Source organism: Anser brachyrhynchus (assembly GCF_964034855.1).
Source record: "Anser brachyrhynchus genome assembly, chromosome: 25".
Classification (NCBI taxonomy): domain Eukaryota; kingdom Metazoa; phylum Chordata; class Aves; order Anseriformes; family Anatidae; genus Anser; species Anser brachyrhynchus.
In genome coordinates this window covers 5,238,493-5,264,557 of record NC_137718.1, presented here as the reverse complement: position 1 = coordinate 5,264,557, position 26,065 = coordinate 5,238,493, and the positions used below count along the sequence as shown (strand labels likewise).

General features: G+C 53.7%; 1 protein-coding gene and 1 long non-coding RNA gene across 6 annotated transcripts in view; one reads left to right on the top strand and one right to left on the bottom strand.

Annotated features, from left to right (window-relative positions):
* OPCML (opioid binding protein/cell adhesion molecule like) overlaps window positions 1–26,065 on the bottom strand; it is a 332,104-nt gene that overhangs the window by 49,753 nt on the left and 256,286 nt on the right. The gene's annotated exons all lie outside the window — the stretch shown is intronic.
* Window positions 7,544–16,865, top strand: LOC308182847. Its single transcript, XR_013942128.1, has 2 exons — window positions 7,544–16,500; window positions 16,763–16,865. It is a non-coding gene; the product is annotated as an uncharacterized lncRNA (long non-coding RNA).

Below are 26,065 nucleotides of genomic sequence, written 5' to 3'. Positions count from 1 at the left end.
TCCCCTAAAGCAGTGCCAGAAGGGGAGAGTCCAGGGGTAAGAGTTCGTCCCCGCAAAGCGTTGTGTTCTCTCGCAGTGCCACCCCGACGAGCAAAGCTCCACTCGGGCTGGGGGATCGGGAAGCTCAAAGCACCGACAGGTTTGCGCATCCCTTGAAAAACACAACGCCAGAGGCCCTGGTTCAGTGCTCCACAAAGTGCCAGCCTTTAGGTTGTCGATGGCAGCAAGTTTCGGGGCGCTTTGCCCTGTGTTCATCCTCGCAGACCCTCAGCAGGAGGGATGCTGCTCTCCTGCCCGAAGAAAGCCCGTGGTCCCGTTTATAACCGGGGTGGCACGGCAGACCAGCATCTGCCCTCCCCAGCCCTGGGGCTGACCGGGGAGCCCTGTACCTGGAGAACCCCCTCTGAACCCTCACGGAGCCACTTTCCTCTTCCACGACCTCGATATCCCACACCAAGACCTCTGCTCCACGTTACCTCCATCCAACATTCATCCCCGTTGAGAAGTTGCCTCTTCCTGAGCTTTTTCCACTCCCCACGACAAAGAAAAGTCGATGCCTACGGAACACGCCGCGAAGTTTTCTGAGGCCACCCATCACCCTTCTGCCAGCTGCAGCCTCGGCCACGCCACCGACTTTTGCCTGAGCTACCGAGTTGGCACCTTGGGGACCAGGGAAATTCTCCGCACCTCCCGCCCCACACCCCTTCATCCGAACACCCCAAGGGGTGACCCATAAATCAGTTTGTGGGCTGACGGGAGAAGCTCCTCAGCACAAGGAGCTCCTTTCTTGTCCGACAAGGAAAGGAAGGAAAACTCATAGAGCCCGCCAGCCTCTGCGGCACAAGGCAAAGCGATGGCAAATGCTTCCATCAACACTCCAGTCACTTTGTTTTACGGAGTACTGAAATGAAAGGGATACTTTAGATTAAAAGATTTGTTTAATGGTCTGATTAATTCATTCCAAACAGACAGAGACTGTTCTGAGGATCTCTGTTAGCTCTTAACCTTTCCAGCTTGTTTTTTTTTTTTTTGTGTATAAGCGAGGATGTGTTTTAATTTAATATTCAGCGCCTGCTGCGCTCTCTCTGGGCTGGATCACATGGCTCTCCTTCTTCACACGGAGAGGGACCAAATGCTTCTTAAAATAAACACGGAGAAGCTGGTAAACAAGGAGGGTGAAAGCAGGAGGGCTCACCTGTCGGCCCGCACACGCCATGGGCAATTACCCCATTCACCCTGGTTCAGTTCACAAAATTAATTAGCGCTGAACGCTGCTGGTCCCTATTATTTATGAGTTAATGAGCAGGAGAAGCTGCAGCTCCAAGGGCAAGCGCGCCGGGATGCCAGGGGCGAGCTCCCAGCCCCCGAGGGGGAGCGGATGCCCCCTGCCATGCCACGGAGCCAGGTGTCGGGGAGGAGAGCTGGCGCCGGGGGCAGCAGAGGTGTTGCTCCTGCCTTCCCGGGGGCCTGGATCAGAGAGCAAGAGCTCTGCCCGCTCCTCGGTGCTATCACCCACAGGAGCATCTGGTCCTGCTGCCCCCAGCCCACCGATCCCCCCGGTGCCTCCTGCTCCTCCGAGGATGAGGAGTGGCCGGAGCAGGAGCCGGCGCGCGGTGCCGGGGAGGAATGATGGAGGCTCAGCCACCTGTTGGCAAAGGCCATCTCTCTAACGGCTGTCGCTGTCACGCCTGCACTCGGGGAGGCCTATCGCATCATGCCTGTCTCCTGCAGGCCCCCAGCTGCTTCTCTCTCCCTCCCTCTCAAGCTACGAAGACAGATTCGGCCTCCGACTGAAACGTCAGGCCGCTTCGCCTGGAGGAGAAGGGACAGTGACAAACGCATTTAGCAAACAGGTACAAAACGCTCTCCAAGCCCCAGATCAGACAAGCACAACGTCTTGCCCCCAATGCTGCTCCCATCCCCGCCTCCCCGACCACCCCACAGCCCGGGGACCCCGCACGGCACCACCCCACAGCAGCACTGGGGCCACAACAGGGCTCAGCAGGGCGATGGGGCCGCAGCGACGCCGAGACGATCCCAAGGCACAGCTCGAGCAGCAGGCAGGGAGAAGACAGAGAGAGACATTTAATTTCCACCCGGCGCGCTATCGCTTACGGGAGAGCACAGCTCCTGCTCTCGGTTTCACTCTTCCCCCCCTTTAGGACCGCGGAGAAATATCACCGCTCGCTCCAGGCGAGGCAGAAAGCTCCGCTGCTGAGCGCTGCACCTCCCGTGCTCAGCCCTCACCAGCTCCACCGTGCCGCCCGCCTCCCCGAGACACCAACAGCCCCGTGCTGTGATGGGACCTTCCCGGGACCTTCCCGGGTCCCCCCAGTGCAGGACGGCAAGCAAACGGTGACGGGGTGCTCCTGGTACACACGGGGAGCTGATGAGGGGACGCACAGAGAACCTCGACTCGGCATCACTTCACCTGGGGGCACTCACCTCGGTCCTGGTGTCCCTTTTCCAGCCCAGGAGCCTACTGGGAGCCCCCTGGGCTGTGGTGCTACGTGGGGCAGGGCAGCGTTCTGGTTATTTCTATGCTCAGCCGGCTTTTGGCGCTGCGATTCTCTTCTTCCAGGTGGCAGGGCTTTGCCTGGTCCACCGGTGTAAAACAGCCCGATGCCACCCCTGCAAGGGAAGTGTCTGCCCCTCCACGGGCACCTCGCCCAGGACCTTTGCCAAGGGACAAGGAGAAAGGGAGATGGTGGCAGGAGCCACGTCTGGCCCATCACATTAATTTAGGGGGGAATAAAGGAATGCTCATTCCAGCAGGGCTAGCTGATGGAGGACTTTAAAGGTGGGAGACGACCACAAGAAACAGACCTCCCAGTCACGCTAATTAGTGGGCTAACGAGCTATGGGTGTTGCTTCCCAGAAGCGCAACTGGAACCTGGCCAGCCTGGGAGGGTGCAGAAGCTCTGCAAAGCCTTGGGGAGGTGCAGGGGGAAAAGGGAGCGGGAGGAACAAAGCAGGAGATAGGGACAAAAAGTCCAAAACGGGCTGGTCGGTGCTCATCTGGCTGAGCCCTGTGCCTGATCACGGCGGCGTTCCGTTTTCTTACACCTGCGCTGGGAGGACAGAGGGGCTGTGCTGGCACTCTGAGGATCTACGGATGTGTGCGTGTGCTCATGAACTTGGAAAGTGGTGTGGGAAGGGGACTGGAGGGTTTTAGGAAGGGGACTCGGCTGCCTGCATCTGCTGTACGCGAGTCCTGCGTGCCCTTGACCAGCGCAGCCTGTGCGGGCGGTCGTGCCAGCGTCCTGCCCACGTGTCTGGATACGTGCTCAGCTTTTGTGGCAAAGGGGAAACCAGCAGCCGTGTCCCCAACCTGGGCACAGACCCTGGGTGCCCAGGCTGAGCCCCAGTGGCTGGGGGAGGCAGCTGTGCCCTCATCGCTCTTTACCTCCCTTAACATCCCCCCGGACCAAATCTCATATTCAGAAAAAAGAAAAATAATCAGCTGCCCAGCCAGAAAATCATTCTACTTTATTCATACGTTTATTATTTTTGTCCCATACGCTCCCATTTTGCTGCCTTAAAAAGCAGGGGGAGGGGGGATGGGGAAATCACATTCTAGAGTTTTTGCTTCTATAAGCCTTTTCCCTTTTTTTAGCACACAACAGATGTTTCACACGTCAGTGTCTCTCTTGACAAAGGCGGCCTTTTTCTGTTGGGGAAGAAGCGTTTGGAAGGAAAATTTGCTCCTAGCTCTAGTCCCAAATTCTCCAGCTCTCCCATCCTTCTGTGCCTCCGATTAAGGAGAGCGTGTCCTCCGGGCTATCCCAGCACCCTGGGCTTCCTCCAGCGGTCCCCCAGCCTTGAGCACCACCTTTGGGGTGGTTTCTACAAAAAAAAAATGGCACAGTAATGGAAATGGCCATTAATGACAGTAAATAACTTTCATTAACTTCGACAGTAACTGTCCTAAAAGGTAAAAGGATTCTGCAATTAATGGCATAATGCTGCGCGAGACTTATAGGAGGAGAATATAATTAAATTCAAACTCTCTGGACAAAACCGCATTTAGGCTGCGCTGAAGGCACAAAGCCCCAAGTGAGCGCGGATGCTGATTGCAGTAACTGGCTGGCCATTATCAGCTTGATAAAGGGCAAAGAGAAAGGAGGTCCCTGCAGCTGTCACCTCAAAGAGGAATCGCAGTCAAAACAGTACAAAAGCACAGGACTCGGTGCCAGGACTTCTGGCTATTTTTTTGGCTCAAGGTATCTAACTTGCTTGTTTTCTCCCCATGCCTCAATCTGCTCTTATGAAAAATGGGAATGATAATAGCCGGCTAATGGTGGCATTGTTTGAAATAATAGCTCTGCTAAAACAGGTGAGCTGTCTCAGCTTGCAGAAGCGATGCTGTCAGCATTGCCTGAGACTGATTTTTTTTTGTCCTTCACAATAAATCACCGGCTCCTCTCCGCTCTGTGACAGTCAGGGAACCGAGGAGTGGTCAGCTAGCCCTGCTTCCAAAGCTCCCCCCCCAAAAAGTAATAGCTACGAACTCTCAGAGCACCAGGAGAGGAAGGAGATTGGGGTTCATTCTGCCCCTCCCTCCGATGCCCGTACATTAGGATGAGATGCTTGTAGAGAAAAGCAAATTGAACTCTTCCTCCGGAAAAAAACACCGAAGGAGCACACTGTGTGCATACATCGGGGGTGGTTAAAGCTCCAGGATCTGTTTTTCCTTGTCAATGACCTGGCAAGGTGTGAAAGTGCCACCGCGGGAGCCCATTTGCCCCAGACACAAAACCCCAGGATGCTCCCACCCCTCTGAGCATCCCCGCCTCGCCGGGTGCCCAAAGCACAGCGCTTCGAGACACCTCTCCTCCGGAGCAGCCGCCGTCAGCGCTGGCACCCACCCCTTCCGCAGGACGAGATAATGTGCATTATTTGCTAAAATAAGTTTGACATTAATTAGCAGGAATCGCACTGGCAAAGCCTCACACTGCGCAGCAGATGTGCCGCGGGCTCACAGCTCCTTCCCTCCCCGCTGGGTGGGCTGGGGGAAAAGCTGGAGTCACAGAGTTTGTGCAACGCGTCCAGGAAGGCTGCGTCAGGAGCGATTGTCACCACCGGTGCCAAGCCGAGACATCCTCCCAACAGCGGGCTGGATGCGTTTAAAAGAGACGGGTTGGGGAAGAGACAGATGTCGCCCGTGATAGACAAGGTGACAGCGGGGGACGGCTGGCACCAGGGCTCTCTGTTCCCTGCGGGAGATGCGGGCTGGGGACACGGCCGTTTGACTTCCCCCAGAAAGTGGGCTGTGAGCGATCGAAGCGCTCGTCTGAACGCGCTTGTTTTCTCCAGAACATCAGCCTCACATTCAGGCAAGCCACTTCAATCCCTCTTCCTCCGTGCTCGATAAACCCCGGTCCATAAAATTTATTGCATGCTTCTAGATGACAAGTGCAGGAAAAATACCCAGTGCTGGGGCCTCGCCTCGTGTAGACAACCTTTACAGATGGCATTGCCACGGCTGATTTACATGAGACTAGAGGCAGGCCAGACCTCAGCACTGAAAAATCCCATACCTGGGTGCAAAGCAACCCCTTTGTCTCCACGGCCCCGTTTTGCTGGCAGGCTCATTTGGGACAAGGGCTCCAATCCAGCCACAGCTTCCTGCAGAAAGCTACCGCACGGCCAGGTCCTTCAAAGAACAGCTTGTAATGACCTGCACAAGGCCGCACATCAGTGCACAACCCACATCCATCCTCCCCTGTATGGGAACCATACGTAACACACACAGCCCAGGGCAGCTGGAGGGCAGCGATGGCAGGAAACCTCTCCGTGAGCCCAGAAAAGCTGCTGGAGGACCTGCTGCTACCTCTCATTTATGGACCGTAAAAAGGAGATCGGTCCTCACGCGTTACATGCCTGGTGAAGCTGAAAGGGGACGGTCAGCCCCGTGGGAAGGGCAGGCTCTCTCCATGCCCAAGGAAGGGAGGCGAGAGAGATGCTGCTGGTGGTACGAGACAGAATAAGACAGCGTCCATCAGTGCTGAGAAAAGCGCGAGGACCCAAAACGATGGGGATATCTGCAGCCCAGGGCATGGCACGGACCTAGAGCTCCTGGGGAAGGAGGGAGCAAAACCGTGGGGGTCAGCACTGAAGGATGCAGCACCACTGCACTGGGAGATGCGGTCCCTTCCCTCTGATCCACACCAAAACCCCAGAAGAGAGAGCTGGGAGAGCAGCACGAAGCCTGCCATGCTCCATCCCCTCCCGAAGCTGCACCTTGCAACCCTAAGCTTATTAACAAACAACAGGAGAGGATCCTATAATCATTAAGGTTGGAAAAACTCCACAACATCAACGTTCACAGCAGGCAAGGACCCAAACCATGCACGGTCCCGACGTGAGCTGACCACAGCGCTGTCCCCGCGAGGCTGGTGGTGGTGGTGACCTCCTCCACCCATCCTCACGCCGTCCTCAGCCACAGGGGGAGGCAGGGGCTGGGGCAGCGGGGAGGTGGAAGGACGAAGGGGAAGAAATAAGGAACGGAAAAAAGAAAACAACAAGAACAAGCTACGCCACGGTGAATGGAGTGGAAAGCTTTCCGAAGGAGCCATGTTTGTCACATTAAAGTGAGTGAAAGGCAGGCGCGGGCGCTTCCCTGCCTGTCAAGTGCGTTTGTCTCCGGTCCCGGGAATTTTCATTATTCATTACTTGCCCGGTGTGGACAGCAACACGAGCGCGAGGCTCTGTCTAATCCCCCTCTGATAATGTATTTCTGATAAGCATGACGGAGCCGATGCTGCCAACCGGATTCACATTTCCAGCGTAAAAGTGCCACTTAGAGGAGGCAGGCACTGCGAATTTAGACGGGGGATAAGGGGAGGTGTGGGCTGACGGGTCCCAGGGTGAGGGCGAGGAGCAGCGACGTGGGTGCGGGGACAGAGGTGACATCCACAACGCCACCTGTGGGGCAGGGACGGGTGGCACGGCTCTGCCCAGCTGCTGGCGGCGAGGATGCTCGCTTTGCACCGGTATTACGGGGGCTGCAGGGGAGGTCTGACATGCTTTAAATATGGGAAGGGTCTTGGGTTGGTTTCTGTCTGATACAAGCCACGGCTCCCCTCCACAGCACAGACTTCAAGGAAGCAGAGGCCAAAAAAAGCCACCCGAGACACAAGTCAGAGCTCCAGAGGAGCACCATGTGTAGAGAGCGTTCTGCTTTGGCACCTGCCTGGGGTCCACGTCCACCAGCAATTATCAGGCCTCGGATCAACCTCATTGACTCCACTACTACCACGGTGCAACGCTACAGCACTGGACCATTAATATTTATCAGGCTTCGTATGAGGAAAAATGGCCTGTATGATCCGTTCTGTGTAATTTATGTCATGTATTTTAACAGAGGGTCATGGCAGAAGCCAGATAACAGTAACCTTGTCAACTAGTGAGATTTATAGCTTGGTTAAGACACATGTAAAGGTAGGATATTATTCCAACCCGTAAGTATCCAAAGTGTGAAAACTCTAAGGAAGAAGTATAGATGCCAGAGGGCTGAAACTCTGGCTATTTGAGAGAGAGAGAGAATTTAGGTCAAGTATAAATATGGAAAAAGTTCTCGGTGCCGAGATCTACACGGCTGTGCTAGGATCTCTGGGGAGGAAGGAGGAGATGCTCCATTGTTTTCGACATCTCAAACTAGACCGGACTGAGTACTAAATATTATACATGGTAGAGAGGAGCTTGTGTGCTAGCAAGGGGATAGACTAAAATACAACCTCGCTATGAAAAATGGCAATGGGAAAAACACCGCCTTCCCATCCTGCTCCAGCGAGCAGCTCCCCGTACATGTCGGGAGCTGGATCGGCCGGCTTGAGGGGGCACAGGCAAGTTTGTAATGCTTTCTCAGCCCTGCAGAGTCGACGCAAGCGGGAGTTGGAGCCTCCTGACTGCTGCGTGCTGGACGGCATCGCTGCTGCACAGAGCCCGGGGTTGCTGGCACTGTCGGTCATTTCGGCACGGCGGGTCTCAGACCGAGGGTCGAGGCGATCTGCTCCTATCATCCAGTGACCCTTTTGGCACCTTTGTGCAAATGCCAGGCACCAGCTCCTCCAGGAGAAGGGTTGAAAAACACAAGCGAGCCCCAGAGGATGAGTACCTCCCTGCAGAGGCCGCGGGAGAAGCCCACCTTCCCAGCTCCCTTCTCGCAGGGATCATAGCTTTGCCACAGCAGCTCTTTAACAGCTTCCCTCGCTAACAAGCTGCTCTTGTTTTCATGTGGTGGAATGGCTTAATCCTGTATATGATAACATCCCCAACAAGCAAGTGCATTAAACTGTGACAGCTTTTCACTGACCTAAGCAATTGCATTACGAAAACGCCATTAGCGTCTCTCTCTTCTTCATCTAATCCCCCCTCCTCCCTCCGCCTGTTCCTTGGCCAGTAAAAGCTATGCTCAATACCACTATTAAATTACCCTTAGAAATACGCTCCTCAAAGAAAATCAATGCACATGTGTTTTAACACTTGTCACAAATAGATCAACTGGGCAATCAAACATATATTATTCCGCCAGAGGTTTAAATAAAGAGGAGGGCCACATGTGGGCGGCGTGCTCGCAGGCAGACCGTGTTTGGAGCTCCTCCCGGGCTGCTTCGGTGCCCGGTTGTGCCCCCAGCTCCTTCCAGACCTGCTCTCACGGTGAGGCCACGTGTGGTATGAAAAGGGTGCATGGGCAAAGGGTCGAACCCCAGTGCACCACTGCTCATTGCGCCTCGTTTCCCAGCGAGGGCGATGCACACCTGGGAGCGTGAAGCCTGGCACGAGCACTGCCGATGCTCCCCTTCGCAGCGTCGGGCTGCACGGGCGCTGCGGCACGGGCTCGCTTGTGCCCCACGCCCTTCTCCCCGTCCCCTTGCTGCATTACGTGCTGCCAGTGGGACAGTTGCTGCTGCGAGCACGGCTCCAGACGAAGGGCCATCACTGACGGCGTGCGTGGGGAAGACGCACGCAGGTCTGAAGTGCCTGATAAATACATCGTGAGCCTTGAAATCTATTCCTACTGTGAAGACATTTGCTGACACTATTTTTACTTCAACATCATTTTCTCTCTCTCTTTCTTTTTTTTTCCCCCCGTCTTTTTTCCTTGGTCAAATCAGGACAGAGACGGATTTCTTGCCGACTAATTAAAGCCCCACATGTTAATGAACTCCCAACACTTTACTGCCTCAGAGTGTCTGCAGCCCCACAGGAAATTAATAAGAACTTTAATCACGAAGAGACTTGAAAGGTCAGTGCCTGCTATGGGTCTCCAAACACAGAAGGCAACAGAATCATATCATATTTTAAAAACACCCTGCCGAGAAGCCGGGGGGCTGAGGACAGAGACGAAATTAGAGGCAGAAATGAGAGATGCAGCTGCCGCCATGGGGCGAGGGAAAAGCAGGACGGGGGAGGCTGTAATCACACGCTCGCCTTTGTCTTCTGTTTAATCTGCTGTACCTCTGGTACTTCTCTTTTCCCCTGTGCAAGGCCAGGTTACACGTGATCTATCCGCTTAAGAGTAACCCTTTAGCAGCCCACCCGACGTCTCGTCTCGTGACCTTCCTCTCCATCTGCCTGCTAAATGAGCCCTCTCCAGTTTTCCCTTCCTGGCTATTTGCGTGCGTCTTCCTAAAGCTCCTTTTGAGATATTAGGTGGCTACCTAGATAAATTGACACCGCAAGCAGACGCTCCGGATGGGCCAATTACCGAATTAATCCATAACACCTACCCGGCTACAGTAGCTGGCTGTTTACAGCAGCCACCAGAGCACATGCATTATCCGGTCATCCCTCAGCACTGACACCAGCTCCTCGCGCAGTATCAGTTCAGCATCGCAAGCACCAGCTCCGCGATGCATTTTTAGCCCAACCCAGGCAAAACTCTAATGTTTGGAGGACTTCAGCTTGAGAAGCATCTGCAAGAAGAGGTGCAAAATCAGGCGCATACTCAGCCCATCGCAGATTTTCCCGTCCACCCCAGTGGGAGCACCTAGAGAAAAAATCTCCTGGTCACAGCCACGAATCCAGACCTGGTCCGGGCACGTAGAGTTGCCCATGGTGCAGGAGACAACACAGGCTGAGGCTCGAAGCACAAGTCAGGAGAGACTCAGCATTCCCAAACTGGACAGCCACATCCAGCTAAAGCCCCTTGGGCTGGCTTTAGGACCGTCAAAGGGAAGAGGCTTGAGAAAACTATTACTGAGCAGGCAGCTCCTCCTGGCCCCTCCAAACCCCTCTGAGAGGGGCCGGCAGCTCCCCACTCCTCCTGTCACCCCAGTTTCTCTGTCCCCTGCACCTCCATGATGCCATTTCCTACCTGCTTGGTTAGAAAAGATTCAGCGACTCTGGTCACAGATCCATGGCCCACTGCAGGGAGAGAAAATCATCCTTGGGGGTGCCTGCCATCCCTGCAACCTTCTCTCCTCTACCTCTTTAACCCCTTGCTGCCTGCACTCCTTAGTTGCTTTCACATCGGGTGCTCCTTGGGACAGGATTAGGAGGGACGAGATGGATGCAACTCCCCCAGGACTGTTCCCAGCACCCTCCGTGGGACGTTTTCTCTGGTCCTGGTTTAATCAGCAGCCGTTCGCCCCTTGCCTCCCTCTACCCACACAAGCTGCTTGCAATTCCAGTGTCAAGGAGAAGCGAGGCCATAAGGAAAGCCAAACAGGAGCCAGTTTCCACTGCAAGCTGGAAGGAGGCCCTTCCGTCCTGAGGTCCACAAGCTAAACCCCAGGGGGAAGGAGCCCCCAGGGTTACTGCTGGGCTCCACCTTCTTCCCTCGAGCTCAAAGGCTCTTCCGTCAGGCAGGTTAGAGCTGAGCACCACTGTGCTGCCCACCCCAGCACCATCCTCTTGGAGGCACGGCGCTGGATGAGGCCGATCAACACTCCGTTTCTCTCCAGCACTTCCCTGGCCTCATTTTGCCTCGTGGATCCTCATCCCCTCTTGGGACTGGGCCCCATCTACAGAGATAACTGGGAACAAACCCTCCGTGTCCTCCGCCTGCAGGAGCCAGCTGGCTGCTGCTCCAAAGGCAGCCTCCGCAGGGAGCACACGGGGAGCAGGAGAGACCCCGCTGCCTTCCCAAGTCTTTCCTCATCTCCAGGCCAGCCCCAGCTTCCCCTTTCATTTCCAGACAGATTTCATCTGACAGCACTCTACAAAGCAGAAGGAGAAGCGACCACCAGAGCAACAATATGAGAACCATCCCTCCAAAGACATAGCTGGGGATGTGACGGCTGCACCCGCTGCTCACCGCTAACATTGCTCCAACCCCATCCCCGCTCTGCCTCGAGCCCCCCAGTTCCCATTCCTGCCATCATTTTATTTGCTCTCATTCCCACCCTGCCCACGTTAGCCACGGGGCACGCAAACCACGTGGAGAGGGCAGGAGAACCCAAACCCATGGGAGAAGTGGGTAGCAAGCTTTGCCAGCCGTAACATCCCTCCCTCCATCTGCGGCAGGGGATGGCTTCCTTTTGCTGCCGACGGCACCAATGTTGGCCTCCCAAAGAACTGGGATATATATATATATATATATATATGCACACACATATATATACACACTCATAGCTATATATATATATATAAAAAGAAGAACGACCCGCTTAATGAGCTCTGATACCCTCCTTGTAAAGAGTGGGAAATTATCTGCGAGTCTAGGAATATCTTCATTAAAAATGCATTTAGCTGTGGAGCACTACGAAAGAGAGACCTGTAATACATGAAAGATTAGCCCCAGATTGCTGATTGGGCTCTTTCACATCGTTATGGTAATTAGGCTCGCGCGCTGTTGTGCTGACTCCGACACTTTGCCGGGCTCGCCTTTGTCTGGGGTTTAAGGTGGATTTTCCCCCTGTTCCTCGCCCCTTCTCCCTTCCCCACCAGTAACTCCCTCTCTGGTGGTCCTGCCCCGGCCAAGGAGCAGGCTCGACCTCGGCTCGTGACTATGCAAAGTGCTCCCATCCAACTCACCTGCGCTCCCCGGCTGCCTCTGCCCACCCCAACCTGCCTCGCATGGAAGAGAGAGAAGAAATTACTGCTAATTACAAGGTGTGAGTGGATATTACAGCTCTCAATCTGCTTGCCCCTGAAACCAAATAAAAATGCAACTTAATCAGCCAATTATTAAAAGAGGGAATAAACAAACTGCGATGCATGCTCGTCCTCCCCAGCGCATGAGCGCTGAGCACCGTGCCCTCTTGGATCAAGCCTCCGGAGCAGGACTCGTGTCTGAGGGCATCACCCCCTAAATTGTGCGAAATTATCACCCAGAATCGTGTAGTTCTGGCAAGACCCTGACTCCTGCCTGGAAATCTGGCTTCGGGGCTCAAGCTGTGTCCCACCCTCCGACTTTATGCAAACTTTTTGCTCGAACCAGACCGACGCAGGCCACGAGCAGTCCCTGGGGCGCAGAGATTTCAGAAAGCTCCCCTTGCTACCAGCTGCCGGAGCTCCTCTGGGGCAGTGAGGGGCTTGGAACAAGCAACAAGGTGCTGTCTTCTCCCCCCTAACCTCTAAATAAGAGGTTCATGCCTCCCCACGGCCTCCAGCCCGGGTATAACGCCTCCCTGGTGACCCCGAGCTGGAGCCAGCCCTTATCATCACACACTAATCCCAGCCAGGAGCCCCCCGCCCTGTTGCTCACCCCCTTATCTCTCGCTCCCCTATCTTCCCACCTTCGATGTCCCCCAGCCTAATCCAGCTCCGAGCCTGGGGGTCGCAGCGGAGCCCCTGGCCTTGTGTTAACCTTACGGCACCGGGGCAGGGTTGGAAACTTTCCTGCTGTGCTCCGAGCCTGTGACTCAGACTAATAATAGACAGGAACAATCATAAATTAATCTTCTCTTCCATCTCTGCCTTTCTCATACATGTATTGATGTGTTTCTATAGCCCCTCCGCATCCTCCCTCCTCTCTATTCATTCATCTATCCCCTGGCATGTCCTTTAATTACCTACCCATTAGGTTTCCTCTCTCCTGGCTGCACTCTTTATCCCCTCCCTGATTACTGTGGGGAATATGCTTTAACCCCGGGACAGAGCACGGGGGAAGGCTCAGGCAGGTATCCAAGTGTAGGGGAGATGCTGTGCTCCACGCTCCCTGCGAGGGCTCCAGAAATTCCCTCCTGCAGGCAAAAAGCCTCTGATTAACTGGAGGAGCTACTGTCACAGCTGTCACCCCCCCAAGGGGATGCTCTTGGGGCAGGATGGGCCCCCTGTCTGCTACAAACCTCCACCAGGAAGGGGAAAGCCAAGCCAGAGCTACCGTAAGGACACAGCTTTGCAAACCCATGCTTGTCCCTTCCTCATCTCCTGACCGCTTCAAAGCCCTCTGCAAACCCACATCTCCTCTGAGACCTCGCAAATAAGCCACAGCAAGCAAGGAGAATGCAACGGAGGTGCCTGGCCTTTGCCAGGTGCTTGCAAAGAGAGCCCAGGCTGCGTGGAGCTCTGCTGTCCCTGCACGGTGTCAGGAAACCGCGGTGGGTGCTGACACAGCGTCTGTCTTTGGAGCAGATGAAACTTTTCCAGAGCTCAGCCCCCGGAGTCAGTGTTCATGCCCAAAAAGCACAGCAGAGGCTCTCTGTGAACAACACCACCGCCACAAATAAAACCAAGCACCAGCAGGATGACAGCTGTAATGAACCAGTGCATACGTCCCACTTGGAGGTTTCGGAGAGGCTGTTCAGCTGCTGATGACTGATGACATTTGGGTTTCAGCGAGACAGTTTGCACAGGAAATCTGCAGAGCAGCCAGTTTGACGACACCCCCTCCACTTCCCCTCGTAATTGCTTAATAAGCATTGTGTCGCAGCAGCCTGGGTTGCTGCGTGCACATCCAGCGGTGTGGGATAACACCACGCCGGGGTGCTGACGGTTACAGACTCACAAAAGGACCTCGTGAAGCCCCCTGTCCCGTGCGCCATCATCGTGCCAACTGCAGCCATCCTCTCCTCCGCAGGTATCTGCCCACGATGCTCTTACAAGCCCCCAGCAGCAAGGCTCACAAACCTCTCACTGCCTTTCCCAGGACTTTGTGATGCTCGCCACCAGGGAGATTCTGTTCCCAAATATCTAACCTTGATCTTCCCCGCTGCAAATTAATCCAGCTCCTCCCTGCGCTGTCTCACGGTGGACGTGGAGAGCGATCGATCAGCCTCTTTTCTGTAACAACTCCTGACATGTTGGAAAAACTGAGATCACATCTCCCTCTTCCGCCGTCGGGTCCTGCGGGTAGCACTGGGAGCTCGCCCCGAGCCCTGCTCCTCTCGGGGTTTGGCATCGCACAAAACATCCGGCCCTGCTCCATGCCTCCTCTGCCACGCAGGGATGCACTGGGGGCTGAAGGATGTGCGGTGGGGAGGGATATGGGAAGCTAATTTCTGACAGATCAGAAGGTCAGTGATAGCTTGGGCAACAGAAAGGCTTCAAAAAGCATCACTTGGGCCCCCCACGCACGCACAACCTTATCTTTCCCCACCCTCGTGTTCCTCCCGCCCACTCGCCCTTTCTTGCTGGAGGGTAGCAGTACCTGCTCCCATCCTCCTCCTCCTCCTATGACAGCCTGTGCCCATGCAGAGCTTGGCTCCTGGGGCCGTGTCCCAGCCCCGTACCCGTGTCACCGCAGCTCGGCACCGCTGCAGCCACCGGGATGTCGGAACGAGCCCGAGCGGCTCCGGCAGGAGCTGCTATTTATACCCCAGGGACTGATGAGCAGCACGGGAGAGCACAATGGGGAGCAGCAGCAGCAGCCTGATTACCGAGGGGTATTTTTAGAGCGCGCAGGGGGTGTAGCCGAGCCCTTTTTCCCCGTGGCAGAGGGTTTTCATCACCGCCCTCTCCTCCCCAAGCCCCACACACACCGTTGGCTGACGGCACGCCGCTGCTGCTCGGTGCCTTGTGCATCCATCTGCTGCTAGCCCCCGCCTGACACCTCCCCGGTGCTCACGGCAGCGAATAGGTAAATCGCTGCAATCGGGCCTCAAAAAGCCACCTCCGTCCCTCCGTGCACGTGTCCCTGCAAAATAAAGTGACGGGAGGTGAATAAAGGGCAGAGCTGATGTGCCCCGCGCTCAGCCGGCAGAGCTGGAGCCAAAACACCGCCCTGGCACCCGCTGCTCCTTCAGCCAGAGCTGGGCATGAGCGTGGGAACCCAGCAAAAAAAAAATAAACATCTCCAGTCAAAGGGGAGGCATCGGCCCTCATACACCCCCAGGTGACAGGCTGGCCTTCCATCGCGGCTTAATCACAGGCAGACAGGAGCTGCTATTTGCAGGCACATTAACACAGCTGTGTCAACTTCTAGGTGAATCAGCTTTGCTTCATCAGACACATCAACAGACTCAGCACTGCCATCTCCTCTCCTGCTCAGATTTATTTTAATTGCAAGCTGCAAATAGCATTCTCTCTCATTTTCCTACCCACATCCATCTGGAAATATCTTTCAGATCTTCTGCTCTTGCATTGCCTGCTTTTTTAGCACTCTCCTCTTTCCCACCTTGCCTCGTTCCAGATTTGGGCTCAGGTTTGCAGAAGGGATCGGTGAGTTAGGAAGGAGAAGGACTTGGGCTGTGGCAGCCTGCTACTTTGTGCTTTCTCAAAGACCAGCACCTGTAAAAGCATCTCAAAGTGGGCACTTTCTGACCGGGGCCTCAAAAATCGCTCCCCAGAGGATGTGAGCGACCTAATCGTGTCTGTCTCCCATGGGTGCCAGCCTTCCTGGACATTCAGAGCCACGCAGGTGCTCGCCTCGTGCACATCTCAGCCCCACGTGACAGACACCCACATGCCGGACACCCAACAGACTCCATCAGCGTGAAAGACGCCAGCCCGGCATCTCCAAAAACCAGGCTGCGCAGACACAAGGCGGATAACCAGGGGCTGGGGGTCCCCCAGCTGCCCAGGCACAACCAGCCACACCAAAACCTCTCCAGAAGGGTTTCGCACCCCTCGGCCACCCTAAGGAAGGCGGCTGCCAACACGAAGCTCCCTTTGAAGCCATCAGCTCCTCCCTCCTTCCTTCCCCTGGCTGCACAGGAGCTTGTCCTTGGACACCTCTTGCGGGCAGCAAATTAATCCCAGCAATCAATCCTTAATCGGAGCCACCGGGGAAGGGGGCCGAGGCGGGCCAGGCTCTGCTCCCATTTAAGTCAGACAAACGCACGCCCGTGGAGCGACCCGAGAGCCGGCGAGATACGGCGCGGCACGCAACCGCGCGGCACCAGAAGCCAAGCGCGGCCCCAGCACCCGGCCGGTGTTTTCCTGGCTCCGGCAGAAATGTTATTAGCAAAGAGACAAGGGGAGAGCAAGTACGCCGGGTGCTAGCCACCCGGCCGGCCTCGCTAAGGGAATGCAGCGGTTAGATAGGGCTTTTCCCATTACAGCTCGTTAATGACTTGCCATTGTCCTCCCGTGCTCGGGGAGGCAGGGAGGGCAGAATCTCTCGGGCTGATTACGGAGGTGTCCTGGAATCGCCACACAAAGCCCGCGCTGGTAATTAAAGGCTGCTCCTTCCCGTTTCTTAAGCGGGCCGGTTGGCAACGAAATCCATTCTGTCAAGAACTGCATTTCCCCTTATATACATATATTTAAATGCAATTATTTGCGAAATAAGGAACGGCCCCACTCTGCAGGCATTTTAAAAGTGCTCCATGCTGGGCCCCATCATTCCGAAGCGTATGTCTATTTTTAATGTCCTTAATGCAGCCTCCAGCCTCCTCCAGCTGATGAAGGTTTATTTCTTCCTTGCTTTCAGCTGCGGCATCCAAGCCCACCCTGAATTACGGGAGCTGTAACCCACGTGCCCAACCGAGGCTACTAACCTGCTTATTTTAATTCTCCGTGACACCAGCTATAGATGTGCACTGTGAAACTCATGATCCTGTGATTTCTAGCAGCCCTCTTCAGGGACCGCACGAACACGCTGCTGCCAAACACGACCGACCTACTCGTAAACTGCGCTGCCTCCTCGTGCAGAGAGGAGATCATCGCCTTTACGGGGGTTTTGCACCACGCCGCCTCCCGGCTCTTTGTAGCTGCTGTAAAAACCCTACAGCACGCATCTGCACACGGGCAGAGGAGCAGTGGGAAGGCAAATTGGAGACCCAGCACCTCTGCTGTGTGGGCAGAAGGATGCAACCGGGGGGGAACATCCCCACGGCCAAGCTGTGCCCCTCCAGGAGACGAAGCCGATCCCGGCAGGCAGCAGACCCTCTGCTGACCCCGCCACGTCCCCAGAAAGTCAGTGGGGTTTGCCCAGCACAAATCCGTCCCGCTGCGAGGAGCACAGCCATGCTGTGCAGCCCCGGTGCCTCGGTCCCTGTAGACTACTAGAGCAGCCTGCCATGGCTGCCTTTAATAACTTCGCAATCAGGTTTAAATTGCCACTGCAAAAGGTTTATAAAAGTTTGTGTTGCCTGCTAATTAAATCCATACAAATGCCGGCTCGGCATTAATTTACTGTAAAATTAGCGTGAGGCTACAGCGGGTTATTTGCGAGAAGCTTGCCCACGCTGAACCACCAGCGAGCAGCAGCTGACCTTGGGAATTATCTCCCCAAAGCCTCCCTGCCACAGATCAGATGCAGCTATTCTTCGAGGTGCCACATGCAAATATTGTTGCTTTTCAATTATTTGGCGTCCGATCCAAAGGCTTGGAGACAGCGACTAATTAAAATCTAATTGAAATAAAATTATTTCCAATTCCGACGCCTTTCATCTCCTCCCCGACCAAAGGTTCCTTGTCTCGTGGACTGCCTGTCCCTGGTCCCGGCTGCTCCTTAGCTCTGCAAACAGCCCACGTGCCACGGCACAGCTCTGCCCTGTGGTGGTGCTGGGGGGTTTGCTCCAGCCCAGGAACCTCACTGGAGCCTCCCCAGGGAGCACAGGGGGTGTTGGATAGGTTTTGGCTCTACGGAGGCGCAGGGAACCCAAGGAGGAGCAGCTCTGCAGCGAGCATTTAATTAAAAGCTGCCTTCCAGAAGTTTGGCAACCAAGGCGGTTTTGCCTGGAGGACTCAGCCTGGGGGCCTCCTCTGGCCACGCAGCGGGGTGGGCGCGGAGCAGGCTGCACAACCCACCCAGGTTTCGCTCTGAAAAGTGAGGGGGGGAAGAAAAGCATCTGCATAATTCCAGCAGAGGTGGCAGAAATGGCTTCCCGATATAGCCGCGCCTCGGCCGCCAAATATAGAACTGGACACACTGTATAAAACCCAATTACTACTGTGAAAACCTCTCTCAGACATACACACTTGAGACTGTATTAACTCCAGCAACACAGTATATCTTGTCATGCCAATAAAGTTCTTGACACTGAAATTGAGAGGAGGGAGAGCATCGCTGCGTACATGGGGACCACGGACAGAGCGAGCCACGGAAAGCGAAGGATATGGGAGAAGCAGCTGATTATAACAAGCCCATTTAATTTGCCTGACACATTTGCCCTAGTATCTTTTTTTCCTCAACGACTTCATGGCTCAGCAGGAATAATAATAATAATAATAACCAAAAAAAAAGCCAAACAAGGTTATAAATAAAAAGGGAGACAAAGAAAGACAGGAGCACACGTGGCGCGTAGAGGCAGCCAAGTCACCACGCCGAGGTCTCTGGAGATGGGTCCTCCTGTGCGTGCCCTGCGTGTCCTGCTAACACCAGGACCCCAAATCCATCACCGGTGCCACCTTTGGCTAGCAGCAGGGGAACATCCCACGGGGATGCCCAGAAGTGTGGGGAGGCGCGGTGGCCAACCCTTCCTTTCTGGGGTGCACGGAGGGATCCCCCCACAGAAGGGCTGGAGAGGTGCAGGGGGACTCGAGGAGCTTTGCAACCCTCTGCACAAAGGCAGGGGAGCTGGCACGGCGCCTTCCCCTTCCCTCCCTGGGTGCCCCTGCGTCCTCCCAGCCTGGGCAGCATCCCTGGGGCAAAGCTCCCCCGGAGATGCCCGCAAGCACCCCGCTAACAAAGTCTCCTTCTCCACAGGTTTCGCTCCGGCGAAGTGCTCTTTATTATTAATCCTCGCAAGAGGTTGCGGAGGATCACGCTGATCAAATGATACCTGCATTAGCGGGAACACGGCAGAGATGTCACTACATTACGCCGCTCCTTCTCCCTCTCAGCATTCACAGTAGCTTAAGGGCTAAACAAACTTGGTCTGAGGGAAGGAGAATGGAAACCTTCTGCCTCCATCACGCGATTTAACAGCGCGCTGTGGGAATTGGCGGTGGTGTCCAGCAGCTCGAGGCCGGGGAAGCTTTGTAGGGTGCAGGCTACAGGGCAGGCAGAGCCCCAGTCCTGGCCAGGAGGATGCTGCCCAGGACCCGCTCCTCGTGGGCACAAGTGGGAGAGTTCACAGCCACCTCCAGATTTGGGGTGAAATCCCATCGACATCAACAGGAGACCAATATTGATAACTATTAAAAAATAACAATAATTTCATCTTTAGTCTCATTTGTCCCTGTACAGTCTTTTTTCTAGCTGCCCCCAGCTGTCCATTAATAATGGGGCAGCCACAGCAAAGGCCCCCTCGCATTGCCACGAAGGTCTCATGTTTGCAACCACAACTTGCCCAGGTTTGTCCTCGTACAAACCTGAACACCATCAGGCTGGGGGCAAGGGGCAGGGAGAAGGGACCCCCGCACCTGGCTGCACTCCTCACACAAAACCTTTTATAACGAGCTGAACTAAAAATACAGAAATAAAATAAAATCATAGAGGGGAATACAGGGATTTGCACCGAGAGAAGAGGTCCTGCTCTGCCCCTCGCAGCACTGGCAAAACCCTTTCCCAGCCCCTCGTGCTTGTCGGGGAAGCTGATGGTTCTTCATATTAATGGTGAGTGTCAGGGTATCAATTTCAGACTCTCCAAGAGTTGAGATGAAACATGTGCCAAGGTCAGGGCTGGAAGGCTTAAGTGTATCTATTGTCATCCGCATAATAGCATACGGATTCATTTCTATCATTTTTATCTCTCTTCTTTTTTAATAATCCTATACTGAGGATATAATTCTCTGTTAATACATTATAGAAGAAGCTTGATGGAAAAAAGCGGGGTGCTGCCTTTTTTTTCCCACTTACAAGCAGTGAATACAGAAAGGTAGGGTTTGAGGTTGCCTGTTCTTTTTTTTTTAGCTGAAAAAATGTTTTCGATAGTTTGCTTTCCTCTTCTTTTTTTTTTTTCATATTACCTCAGACAAAATAGAAATATGAAGCTCTGTCTCCCGGGGAGACTCATTAGAGGTCCCCAAAAATTGGAAGTTTTTTGAGCTGTTATTTGCAGGTGCAGGGTTTAACAAGGACTTCTCTCTCAAGAGGGTTTCTCCAAAAAAAAAATCATTAAAAAGAGAGGTGACAACAAAATCCACCCCCCAAAGTGGGGTTTCAAACAGCCAGCTATCCTCTGTCCTCCAAAGAAATCATCTCTCAAACAACATAATCCTAACAAGTTCTCCAGATGTCCTCTGAGCCTTCCAGAAAACAGAAGACAGACATATCTTGAATTTTTAATGTGAAAAACAGTCAGAAAAGTAAGAAAGCAAACAAACAGGAACAAAAACAAACAAAAATGAAGCTTTTTAGTCCTTCTGTGTATGTAAATCTCATCTCCCATAGATTCCGGCATCTGTTTTTTCCTACTTTTGCGAAACTCAGCCTAGTTACCTGAAGAGAAAACTCCAGCAAACAACTCGAGCCGGCGTTACAAGGTCTGCACGGGGAGAGGAGGAGCTGGCTCCCCAGATGAGCCACGCCACCTGGGAGGCAGCCCTGGAGCACCGAAATGCCTCCTGGAGGAGAGGAGGTGGGGAGCAAGGGGACACCAAGAAGCGGCAGCACCACCCTGGCACTGATGCCAGGCACGGGGAGCGTCGGCCCCAGCACCACCGTGCCCCAGGGCATTGCTTTTACCTTTGTACGGAGGCAGCAAGAAATCCTCCTCCCCTCTGCGAAGACCACTCTCCACGAGGGTTTCTCCCATGACTTATCGCCTCTCCACTGGAAAAGCCTTGTGGATACGTTCCCACCAACATAAACTCACACCAGCCCCATCTCCTCTCGTTTAATATATGATGATCGGGGCAAGCGGCTTCCAATTTGCCAACATCCAAGGCCCAGAGCAAGGAGATAAGCATTAATACTTCCAGAAAGACGTAGCAATAAAGGAATTATGGCCAGTTCCTCTGAGGCTCCAAAGACCTGGCTGAATTCATTCTGGGGCATCGTGCTGTTCCCAGCAGGTCACAAGACAAGAGCTGGATGAGGCCCAGAGGTCCACACTCTCACCCCATTTATTAAGCAGCCAAGGATGTGCAGTAACCTAAAATTTTTAGCACAGTGGAGGAAAAAAAAATATATAAAAAAAGAAAGAAAAAAAAAAAAAAGAAGGAAGAAAAGCCACCCTTCTATTCATAGCACGGCTCAAGAGGATACAAGTTGTAATGCTGAGTGAGAGCATCCTTGGACGACAGCCCCTGGATCCCCGCTGTGCACAGCAGGGCTGAGGCTCAGGGAAGCCGCCGCAGACGCAGGATTCAACCTCTGCCCGAGCCACACACTGATTCCAAATGCCAAAACATCCCGGGGTTCACAAGCGGGGGTATGGTGAACACAGGCTCATCTAAAAAGCTTTTTATCTTTGCTCCCTAAAGAGCAGCCTCCTCCCGGGGGATTTCCGCTGGGACAGAAAGGAGCTGCACGTACATGAAGGGGTAGGGAAGAGAAGAAGCTGAGGAGGAAGAAAAAATGTATTTTTTCCCATGCTTGGAAACACATTTTCCAGCAAAAGCCCGCCCCAGCATCACTTGCTGCCCCGGAGCTGCATCCCAGCCGGGCAGGGCGGTACTCGGAGGGGAAGCTGATCTCATTGTCACATTAAGCGCCGTATCAGCGCTCACCGTGTTGAATTAGTGCCGGTAGATTTCTCTGACTAGAACATGTTAGAAATCGCAGTTGGGTTACAAGAATCAATTAGGGCCAGATGGGGGTGCATAGAAGTTAAACAATTTGCCTTATTGTAGGACTTGGTGCTACGGTGGAGGGTTCTTTACATTTTCATTTAGATTTAAAAATCACTCGAGTGCACCCTCTGTATAATTCAATCGAGGAACGGAAAGGAAACTACCACGAGGGTGAGAGATACATTGTTCTCCTCCGGAAGATAAAAGTGAAGAGAGAAAGGATGAGAGCGCAGATCCTCAGCGGGGGTAAATCTGCGCGGGGGCGCGGAAGCCAGGGCAGCACCATCAGCCTGCAGCCATCCAGAGGCAGTAAGAGTACATCAGTACATCATCTCCCACCAGCCCTGATGCTGCTTGGCCATCGGTGGGAATGCGGGCTAGAGGTTTTTGTAGGATGAGGTTTATGGGATCTGATGTCAAGTCACTACAGGACGGGGAGACAGTCACCTTCAAAGCGATGGGACGAGGACCCACACGGACCGACTCTGAGCAGAGCCAGGGACTGGTAATGAGATCTAGCCAAGGTTAGTCAGGGGGAAAAAATACTCGCTAATATGCAGCACACCTCCACTGCCGCAATAAAGACGAGATTGAATTGCAGAACGTGGCTGCAGGTCTTGTTTCTATACGTTTCAATGTTGTGCTCCAACAGGTCGGAATATTGTTAGCAATTCCGTCTGCAGAGGAGACATTGCTGAGCTGGGTAAAACATGTGGCAAATTTCTTCCTGCACTCATCCTGGATCAGGTGAAGGCATTTGATTATATAGGCTCGGAGGTTATTTGCATTATGGGATTCCCAACGCTCCTCCCGAAATGGTTAGGAGCATTATGTAAATCAGCTGGAGGGGAAGCTTGCGACACACGTCTCAGCTGATGGAACAACTTTAATCTCAAACCTGGCTACTTTTCCAATTACCCTGTATGTCTTTTGCCGCCGAGTGCTTCGTAAGGGAAATCCAGCCTTTACAGGGGATCCCTGAGTCGCTACGTTAGAAGAAGGAAAAGGGCAAAGATCCTATTCAATTTTCCATCTGCGTGCATGGGCTAATGTGATGTTCTTCCTCCAGACAAGAGGAAAGGTTAAAGAGAGCCCTCACTGGAGAGGAAAGACGGGAGGCTTAGAGCCGAGATCTGCAAAGGAATCAGAGAGCCAGGCACCCAAAACCAAAGCCAAAGTCAAAGGACGATGAACGTCCAGGTCCACGAGGCTGTACTGCCTAAGTGGAAATGATCAGGGGAGATTTTGTGCCTGGGCTTGCCACTCCACAAGAGCACCGAGCTCCACGGGATAAACGCCCGGACACTCACCCACTTCTCTCCCCTTCCTCGTGCATACGTGAAGGCAATGCAGGGCTGGCAGGGATGAACAGAAGGAGGAAAAAGATGAGAAAAGGGGCAGCGGAAGGCTGCTCCATGTCTCAGACAGGGCACGGCTTCATTCCGCACTTGATTTTTCCCTCCTGTCCTCCACCCGCCGGGCAGGTCTGCAGCCACAAAGCCCCCGGGCTTCACCGGGAGAAGTCTTCGCCCTTTTCCAGTCTCTTTCCCGGGAAGCTCTTGATCATTTAACACGACATCTCAGAACAAATGACACTGTTTAAAGTAAGAGGAAAAATACCTAGAGAATCCTCTCCACCTGCTTATTACAAACGGCTTCATTTCTGTGGCGTGTTGACAGTTGCCAAGCTGCTCCCGAGCTCACCGGATTGCCACGTCCATCCCTCTCCCTTCAGATACACCTTGATTAATGTTGCATCATTTATTATTTAAGTCTGGTAACTTTGTGTAATATTGAAGACGTGCCTCATCCTTTGTTATTAAGCCCTGCCATACACCCTAGGAGGCTGCGCGATCTCCGTAGCCTTCGATCCGCCAGAAGAGAACAAACTCATCTCAATCCCTCAGTAAATAAGAGGGATTGCTGGAGGGGTGCTGTCAACATCGTGCTCCCTCTTACCATGGCCACGTTACTGCCTCGCGATGGAAAACGCTCTTAAAGGCTAATTCACTTTCCAGCATCTACACGGCTCATTTGCTGCTCCCCTCTCCCTCTCCGTTTTTCGGCAGCGGGCACTGAAGCCGGCCGGCTCCTGGAAATCTTGTTCGTGGATATAAATGAGCCCGGAGCTGTGGCCACGACCAATTAGCCACCAGCTGAGGGCAGCTCCATGAGCCCTGAGCACCCCGAGGCCACGTGGAGATCTTGCCCACCCCAGGGGGTTAGCCAGAAGACAAAAAGGAAAACGAGGGGACAAAGCCCCTCATTTCGGACACCTCCTGGGTGGGGACGGGGCATCCTGTGGTCTTTTCCCCCTCCCAGAGCGCCAGCTGGCTCCCACGATCTACAGCCAAACCTTTCATTTCTTTTCCATCACTGACTCATCTCACCGAGGTAGAAGCAGCCTCTGCAAGCCCAACCCCACGCGGCGTTTCCATTCATTGCAATGGCAGGATCGTGGCATTTTCCAGGGCACGCCAATCTCACCCCAGCTGCTTTTCCGGATGCAGGGGGATCGCGGCCAACAGCCACTCCTCCCTCTCAGGAATGCTTCCCGAGCTTCCCTTCCCGGCACTGGTGTTCTTCAGCTTAAAAGCTGGGTGATCAAACCATGCCTGGCGGTCGCTAGGCTTAGGAGGAATTTACATCTGAATTTCACAGCTTGGGTCCGACTCTCTAACAGACTGAACAGAAAATGCAGTGAATGCTTCCCTCCTTTGAGTGCAGATCTACACCCCGAGACAAAATTCTGTGGCTAAAATTCATCCCTACTTCAAAGGAATGAGCACAACTCAAAGGCAATAAACCCAGGAAGGGGAAGGAATGAAAATATTTCAACGGCAAGAGATGAGGCCTCGCATTTCTACGGCTCTCGTAGTGCTTTGAAACACGACGGAGCACACAGTCAACCACAGGTCGCAGAAGAAGTCAAGTTCACATCTTGAAATCAATCCCTGCTGATGCGGAGGGAATTTCTGAGTGACAAAACACTACCACTCGAAGCAGCACTTATGCAAAACCCCAGACGAGCACCTTGAATGGGATGCTCATGGTAGCTCAGCTAACTACAGCCATTTCGAAGCCAGGAGCCTGGTGCAGGGTCATGTTCAGAGCTCCCACCGTGGCCTACAAGGAGCATGGCCAACCCCACGAGCACGCGTGCTTCAGATACTTTGTAGGGTGCAATGAAGCACCCTCCTGATCAATGCACTCAACAGCCCCCGTCGCATTTTGAACCCTGGGGCACGGCTCCCTGTTTCAGATTTTCCAGAATACCCAACTTGAGTTATTCTATGGTTTTCCCCCAGTTGGAGCAAAGAGCCCCCCAGCATTGGGCAGATTCAGGGAACCGACCCCTGCTTTTGCACGCCCTCTCGAGTCAGTGCCCTGTATCTGGATGCAACCAGCATCAAAAATCTCCAAAACGGGGGATTTGGCACCCACGTTTCGGTGCCGACACATACAACAAGCTCGTGCAGTGCAACCTTACCTGTTTGGGGACAGGATTGTCTCCGCTGGAGCCCAGCCACACTCAGTGTGAGTTCACACCACAGCCAACAAGGACGGGTTACACATTTGCAAATATCAAAGGCGAGTTGTTTGGGGAGAGTTCAGCATCTCGGGTTTGGGTTTTGTTTTTTCTTCCCCCCTTCTTTTTTAAGCTTTGTCAATACCAACTGTGCTTTTCTTCCTGGAAACTGTATAATGACGAGAGAAACTGTTTGTTTTTCTCTTTAAAGGGATGAAGTATTTCTCACTGATATTATATATGTCTGCAAAAACGATTTACAGGATTGAGTGGACGGGTCACACAGTGCCCTTTGCCTGCCCAAGGGAAGGGGGGGAAAAAAGGTCATTCCGGGGTGAGATTTCAAGAGTTTCTTTGCTTCTCAAAGCTTTTAAGTGAAATGCCACAGGAGCACAGGCAGGACTTGGTGCAGACAGAGCTCTCGTGGAGCTTGTAGGCAACAAGAAGTGACTGCTCTTGCCACGAGGACAGCACGGCAAGCTGGGGGTCTCCAGAGACCCCCCCATCCATCAGACCCCTCCTTATACCCCCATGCAGCACCGCTCCCAACGTCGTATGTATTTTTCACAACCGAAACAGAGA